The sequence below is a fragment of the Lygodium microphyllum genome, chromosome 24 (assembly GCF_053477565.2).
Source record: "Lygodium microphyllum isolate KBCC chromosome 24, Lygodium_microphyllum_v1.1.10, whole genome shotgun sequence".
In the NCBI taxonomy this organism is placed as follows: Eukaryota; Viridiplantae; Streptophyta; class Polypodiopsida; order Schizaeales; family Lygodiaceae; genus Lygodium; species Lygodium microphyllum.
Genome location: NC_141158.1, coordinates 132727213 through 132736147, shown reverse-complemented (window position 1 = coordinate 132736147; position 8935 = coordinate 132727213).

The following is an 8935-nucleotide window of genomic DNA, read 5'->3' as shown; positions in this document are numbered from 1 at the left end:
TGGTTGAAGTTGGTGTTCCGATGCCGTTAGAAGCTTGATTTCTTGTTGGTTTGTTGGACTTTGCTCTTCTACAAGGAATGTTACTATTGTTAGCGTTATTTTTTTTGTTAGGTTAAACATATTGCAAGATTTGAAGAAGCTACGTTTTGAGTACTTGCTCAAGAGGTATATGATAGCATTGAATGGGTCGCTTTGGGTGCCATCAATGGGGTTGTAGACATCTTTGTTAAGTACATAACCTTTTTTATGGTCACGGTAGGCCTTTCATGGTCATCAGTATACTTGTTTGCTACAAAAAAAATTTAAAGTGCTGTGTCAGCTTTTTTTTTCTTAACTTCTACTAGGGCCTTGAGCGAGATGTTGAATTTGTAATGCAAGATTTTGATTGTGTATATGGAGATGTTGTTTGTCCTTGTGTCTAGTAAGACTTGAATGGCAATTGTTCATATGGATTATCATATGTATTTATGTAATGCAGGTTGAATTTGTCGAGTATGTGTTTTAGACATCCTGTCAATGAGATGTATTTGTGGTAGTAGGCTTAGATTTGATATTTCCAATGAAATGTATTTGTGTTAGAAGGTTTAGATTTGTTTCAAAAAGAAATCTTTGAAGACCGCAGCGATATTTGTACCATTTGAGACTATTCTATCGTCCAGGTGGGTGGTTGTTGAGTATACACTTGGATGTGTTCATCAAGTTCCGGAGATCCGTGTAGTTTGTAAAGCCATCAATGTACGTCAATGGTCTATGGCCAAAAACATCCGCCATTTTCATTTGGTTTAAAGTCAAATACCTATGGTGTTATACATTAACAACACAATGCTCGATTTGTTATTGTGTATTCTTGTGGTTTTGGATGTATAGTTTGAATATATGCATGCATTAACAACACAATGCTCGATTTGTTATTGTGTATTCTTGTGGTTTTGGATGTATAGTTTGAACATCTGCATGCAAAGTTTAATGTCGTTAGATATATTCGCATGTGAAGTTTGATGTTGTTAGATGTAAGGCTATCAATGTACATCAATAGTTTATGGCCAAAAACATTTGTCATTCTCATTTGGTTTATAGTCAAATACCTACGATGTTGTGCGTTAACAAGACAATGTTTGATTTTTTATTTTGTATTTTTGTGATTTTGTATGTATAGCTTGAACATTTGCATGCAAAGTTTAATGTCATTAAATGTATTAATATTTTTTAAAAAAATATGTTTGTCTATAACAAAAAGTGAAAAGTAATTGTTTTTGTATATGAAAGGATTCTAATGCAAGCAATAATGTTTTAAAAATGAACAACAAAATTGTTTGTTTTTCATACATGTAGCAAAATGTGGATGCAATATTTTTGGGTTATGTGTTGTAGTGGTATATATTGAATTTTGCTTCGGTGTGTTCTTTGTGTGTTTCATTGTATTGTGTATGGTATTGGTGCAAAGGTAGTGGCCCCATTTACAGGCACCTATAGCAAGATCAATGTTCTCATTGTGGTAGCTTCAATTGCTCTCTCTTCTATCTCATGGAAATTCTTGTCTTGTAATCAGCTCTATGATGTTGGCTCTTCAGTTGCGTGTGTGAAGATTAATAGTGTAGATCTCTTCGTATGTGTAGTATTTATGCAATATCTGCTTCTTATATTAATGAACATCTTCCTTGTGTATATATGATTGTTGTTCTCTAGTCAACAAAATATAGGACCTCACTCTTGCTAAGAATACACTCATCTAGGCACTATTGCATCTCTTCATTGGTTGGATAGTGGTAACTAATCATTGGTAGGAATTGTAAAAATGATAGGTCTTGAGCATGTAGAACTAAAGTGTGGAGGGTGTGGTGCTATGCATGTGTCCAATATGTTGATGAGGTAATGTGATATTGTTGGTAGAACTCAGTGTGATAGTTGCAGACTGATGCAACTATGCAAGGTCTTCGAACAATATCACGAGCTTTTCGTTAAATGGATTGAGAAGGGAGCCTTGGCAAACGTTGACTATAGCATACTATTATGTCAAATGTTGTTTGTGTCAGCATTGATAACTCATCGATGATGATTATGTATACTTTTCTTATCTTAATGTATTGCTCATCCATCTCTCATAATGATACATGATATTGTTGTGCATGGACGAGTATCTTAAGTTGGTAGTGGAGTGTGGTTAATAGGCTGGACAGTCTAGCTCTATGGCTCTATGGTTGCTCATGTTGTTAACATCACACTTATATTCCTAGCAATGAGGTCGTAACTATAGTAGCGTATGAGGAAGCTTTTTCCATTGCCTAGTGTGCCAATAATGATGCAGAGGTCGGATGTTTCATGGATAAGTTGGTTGTAGACTGTCTACTATTTTGTTGTTAAGATACTACCATGTATTGTTCTAAACTCTTTTCTCAACTATAACATCTTGGTTCTTATTGATACAACATTGTTTCAATGCCCAATTGATCATGCAGTTGCTGTGAATATTGCTTGATTATCTTTAATGAATGGGATTTTTTGGATGATCATATTCATTAGTTGGTGTGTCCTGTCCAATGTAAGTAAGTTCCTTTATGTATACTCAGTGACATACATTTCAAGGTCTTCCTCGTTTATAATGAGATAATGGAGTTGGCACTCTACATAGTATGATTGTATTGTATTTTTCTTACTTATTATTTGATTCCCAGACCTAAACATTACTTGTAATGTGTTGAAGAAAAATCCTTCAATTTAATGGCCCAAATGAAAATTGGTGAATCGCACTAGTCTTTTGTGAGGCTAGATGTTGTTTTCATAAGCATCTTATAGATTTTCTTTGAGATTAGATGTAGATAAATGTTTGGAGATTATGTAGTTTTTCTTGTACTCAGAGAATGTCAAGTTGTCTAAACATGATGGTCGGGTGCAATATAGGTCGATGGAGTGCATGACAATATTCCCTATTCTTGTGTTGTGTATTCAACAACCTCACTTCTTGTTAGTATCAGAATTTGCATGCAATTCAAGGTTGCCTCAATAGGAGACATTGGCTTAGAAAGTATTGACGAAGACTAGTTTTGCTTGTTTGAATCCAAGTCTTGTAGGCCTAGTCTTTTGACATCTTTTGCTTGAATTTTGAATCTACCCATTGGCTCGACTTTCATTGCGTATTTTAGCAGGTAGAATGAGATGGATGAGTTTGCTACTCATTGAATGTTCATTTGGGCCCTCCACAAGACTAGTAATATTGAGTGATATGGCACAACTTTCCAATTCTCATCTCTGAGACGGTAGTAGATGCCATTGCATTTCAAGGTATATTGTTGGTTTTGGATTGTTGTGTGGAGAAAATGAAAATTTGTGCTTGCATTTTCCATGGCCTCTAGTACCGATCATATAACAAGTGTAACGATACTTATAAAGTTATTTTGCCAAGGTGAGGGCTCTTAGGTTTTGTGTCAAACTACATTGATCGTCATTCGATGAAATATATGCATAGATCTCGTTTGTTGTATTGTAAATATCTACCTCGTGCAACCATAGGATGACATGTGCATGCAATGAGCCCTTGTGTTGAATCTTGTACCTAGTCACATTATGTTGCGCGTGTCCTAGCTAAGCAGCTTTCCCAATGATGTGTTGATTTAAAAACATGTGAAACCTGGTATGAAACAGGATAGCGCACTCGACAAGGCAATCTTTACATGAGAATTTTGGATTGAACTGCTTTGCAATAGCTTCCAATGTGTTGATCTCAACCCATCTTGTACTAGTCATCTCATCTACAAATGAATGTAAGAAAAAAATGAGGCATGCCCCACACATCCACCATTGTGATAAGGTCCTTCAAGTTACATTGATGCCAAGAAGGGAAACATGGTATTTATTCAGGAATGCTATCACAAAGTATATGCTTGATAACTTCCTCATTGGAAATGTTATTATTCATTTGCTTGTAGTTATCAATGTCTCTTTGCAAGCAAGCATTGCTTGTGTTGTTTGCAATTAGCACAACTTATTTTAGTTGGTATAAGGTTAGGATGTGGGGCTTATGCAAGGTATAAACAGAGAATAGTGTTGGTGTGTGCATCTTAATATAATCACTAAGATACATGTTACCATGGTATGCACCATGTCCAAGTGGAAAGAGGAATGGGAATAGGGCATTCTCCAAGGTGATATCTAGGTAGGATGAGCCTATTGCAAGTAAGCCTATGTTTTAAATGTTATTATTCTTTGTAGAAGCCGGCTATTGTCTTGAGGATGATGCATGCAAACTCACGTTGATTAGCCCTTTGAAATGCTCGTTGTCATCATCGAGCTGGACTCGACTATGTTGTCGAGCAAAGTATAATCTACCTCATTTTTTGCTTGTAGCATTGGGTCAAACAATAGGGATCTTTAACGATGCAGTTTTAGAATCTTTTCAATTGGTTGTTTGCTGAGGACACAAAGACATGTCTTTGGATGTGGATGTTCTACTATCATATTGTATTTTTGGATAATTGGATTATGCAACATATTAAACATGAATAGATCAATGATGGCAGATGTTAAGTTAATTTTGGTGGATGGATGAGCAAGCAATGTATCATTCCAAGAGACCAAGTGATAAGAATTCATCGACAATCCAACGTTCCATTTGCAAGTGTCGTTGTTGTTTTGGAGACTGACATAGAGACATCAATGATACTTAGAAGTTGTAGTTATAATGATTTTGAATGCAAAATACTTTTATCTAGTCTAGTAATAGGGGCACTACGTGTTTGTTCCGACCTTATTTGGACAACACGATGCACATTTTTCCACTACAATGTCAATTACATGTTGCTAGCATGCAAGAATGAGGATAATGCTTGATAAAGCTATCGAAACTTGCATTTGTTCTCTATATATATTACTTGTTTGTGAAGGTGTAGTTTGATGTTGCACCGTGACTACTCTGCAAGTTGAACATATTGCTAGTGTGCCAATGATGCTTGCACACTCTGTTGCCCAAGATAATTCAAATTTTTGTATATCATACCAACTTGTAGCATATGGTTTTAGTGTTGTTTTTCTAAAAGCCATAGTTTTTATTTTCCTAGAAGATCATAATGACATCCTATGATTTGGCATTTGCATGGAGTCCATTACTATTGGGTATCCTATTAACATACAAGTATATATCTATGCATTAGAATAGTATTATTATGATTAAATGGGCTCTTACATCTTAATTTGAATGCTTGAGAAAAACAGAATTTGTCTTGAACTACAATTAATCAAAATGGAACGTTAACTTTTTCAAAGTATGCATTACATGAACAATACTTACGAGTTTATGGAGCTAATTAATTGTGGTTGGAAACTTATGGTACAACTTGACACTTTCTATCAATTAACAACACCTTGCAAAACATAAAATAGAAAACAAATTATTTGCTTGATCAAAGTTTGACATGTGTTGTTCTCTATGATTGACTATTTTTAAAAACACGTTTTAATTGGAACTGAACTTCTAACTTTATAAAAGCAAAGTAGTAAGAAAAAACAACGCATAAACATGCTATATATGTAGCATGCCGAAGAGTTGGCACGTCTCTTCATTGTTTTATAATTATGGGAGAAGATGCCATTCTCCTGTCTTTTGAGAAAGATTTGACTTTTCTTTGCTTTGCTTTCCGATTTTGACGATAACAAAAACGGGAAAATGTAGAATCTAACCAAGTTGTCAAAACTTGTATGTATGATTAATATAGTTGCCTTTAATAAACTAGCGCCCACAATGACAAGATAAAAGCAAATGAGCTAATTGCATTAATTGTAAGTAAATCAATGAATAGTTTAATGCTTGAAAATAATAATAATATTGTTACTAAAATTTTTATAATTAATTATTATATAAAACTATTTAACTATTTAAATTAAGTAATTGGTCATTAGTAATTAATCTAACCATCTATTAATTGATTATTAATTAAAGTAATTATTTAATTTTATTAAATAAAATAAGAAAAATTAATAAAATAAATACTATTATATTAATTATTTATTATACTAAACTAAATAATTAACTAAATTAAATCATTAATAAAAATATTGATAATAGTGTAATTAATTACTAATTCATTATTAATCAAGCTAATAAAGTTATAACAACTAATTATTGATTAAACGAACTAAGTAACTAAATTGATTAAATAGCAACTAATACTTAAATATTAAATAAATTAATTAAGTAATAATTATTATATAATTATTATAATAAGTAAGCATTGTATATAACTAACTAATTAACTAAATGAATAGTTATACTAATTAATTATTATACAAAAATAACTAATTAATTAAATCTAATCATTCATAGAATTAATTAATAATAATCTAACTAACTATTAATTGATTGTTAATCAAGCTAATTAAGTAATAACCATTAACTTATTATTAGTAAAATTAATTAGATAGTAATTAACAAGTAATTATTAATCTTATCAATTAAGTAATTTTACATAGTAATCTAATCAAAATTAAACAAAATAATTAATGATAATCTAACCAACTATTAATTAATTAGTAATCTAATTAATTAATTTATAACTACTAATTAATTTTAATCAAATTAGTAAAGAAATTTTACGAAGTAATCTAACTACTATTGATTCATTATTAATCAAATCAAAATAGTAACAAGTAATTAATTATTAATTAAATATTAAGTAATTTTACTAGGTAATATAATCAAGGTCAAACAAATTAATTAATAATAATCTTACTAACTACTAATCAACTAGATCTTGTATTAATTAAGTAGTAATTAGTAATTAATTTTTATTATAAAATTAATTAATTAATTAAATTACTAATCAATTAAATTAATTAAGTTAACAATTAATCTTTTGTCATAAAATTACTTAATTAAATAAAGTAATATTTTACTAATTAATTATTATACAAATCTAACTAATTAATTAGATTAAGTAATGATTTAAGTTTAATTAAGCTAACTAATTGAATAAATTCACTCATCAATAAAAAATACTTAATAATAATATAAGTAACTATTATTAATTGATTAATAATCAAGTTAACTAAGTAATAACTACTAATTAATTATTAATATTTAATTAATGTACTACTAATTGATTAGTAATTAAGTTAATTAAGTAATAACTACTAATTCATTATTAATGCTTAATTAACATTAATAACTAATTTTTATTCATGTAAGTATTTAAATTAACCAATAATTTAATTAACTACTACTAATTGAAAATAACTACCAATTTGTTACTAGGTTTAAACTAACGTTACTCGACACTAAAGCTTACTAGTATACTACTTCATTACTAATCTTTAAACTAAAGTATGCTACTAACTCGTGTTTACTAATGTATGCTACTAACTTGTGTTTACTTCATTACTAATTTTTAAACTAATGTATGCTACTAACTTGTGTTTACTAATGTTAATAACTAACATACTAGTGCTAATGTCACTACCTATTGTACTTATGTTTAAACTAACTTTACTAACATTAATGTTACTAACTGACATTAATATTTGTTACATTGTTACACTGACGTTAACATTACTAACTAATGTTTGTTATTAAGATACAACGTTTAACATTATAGGACTAACTAACATTTAGTACTAATACTACCTAACGTTTTTTACTACGTAACTAATGTTAACGTTTGGTACACAAACATTTTTAACTAATGTTAGTACTAATACTAACTACTACTGTGTGGACCATTCAGGCACTCAGGCATAATTGAACTTTGAACTAACATGCTGCGAAACTACTAACCTTGATGATCACACGTGCAAGACACTCAGAACAGATCAACAAGTGCAAGACAATCCATGCACGCATGACTCGAAATAATACAATGTAGTGTGGAGGACTCGAAACAAATTGACGGGTACATTTAACTAGTGCAAGACAATCCACGCGTGCATGACTCGAAATGATGGACAAGCATAGGAGGCATGTCCTTCTTATATCTCTCGTATTGCTTTTAGCCTTTAGTGTCATGTTTTTTAATTGGCATTGCCTTTCTTTTTAGCCTTTTCACATCACATTATTTTAGCTTGGCATTTGCATTTTATCTCATCTTTTTTACGAAAACTAATTAAAAACATCATAACTCAAAAAAAACCACAAAAAAATTAATTAAAAACCATCATGTAATTGCACATGAAAAAAATAAAAGTGACATCAGTAGTTTAGAGCATGTGCATATTGTTTAATGTCTGAGATTTTTAAGGTAGCAAGTTTTGTGTTCATTTCTCTCTGATAGCCACAATACCTTGAGATAAGAGAAAACAAACTAACATGAAAGTCGTTCGAAATCTTTGTGCCAACGGCTTTGACATTTTAATATTTAAATAGAACAATCACATTATTACCAAGTAAGAGCATTTTGAATACATGTGTAGACAACCATGTTGCGTAGATAACATGGTGAAGAGATAGCACAAGTCTTTTCAGGTTTCCATAGGATAAAGGGGCCAATAAAGTGATGGTCCCCAAATGCAAAACACACTCCACCTCAATTGAGTGATAAATTTTGCACAAGAGATGTAGTTTTTTTAGCCCCTCAACATTATGATACAAATTGTTGCATATTATACATGTGTAATGTGAGTCAAAGAATCAAGCCATGTAAATTTTTGTATATTTTAGATTTTTTTTTAACATCCTCAAGTATCACTCTATTGGCCCGTCACTATCACTCTTTTTATGAATCCTTCATTTATAAGTAGATGTGCTTGATAAAAGCATCAAAATATCCCAAACTTTTATTTTTCGAGCTCCATACAATATATATAGTCGCTATATTAAAAAACATTCACGTAACTCATTGAAAAAATAAGTTATAATGAAATATTGTTAAATGACACTCTATTCACCCCTTTACTTTAATCATAAGGGGGACGTGCCATTTCCCTTATTAAAGATATGTATTGATATTGCTTTTTT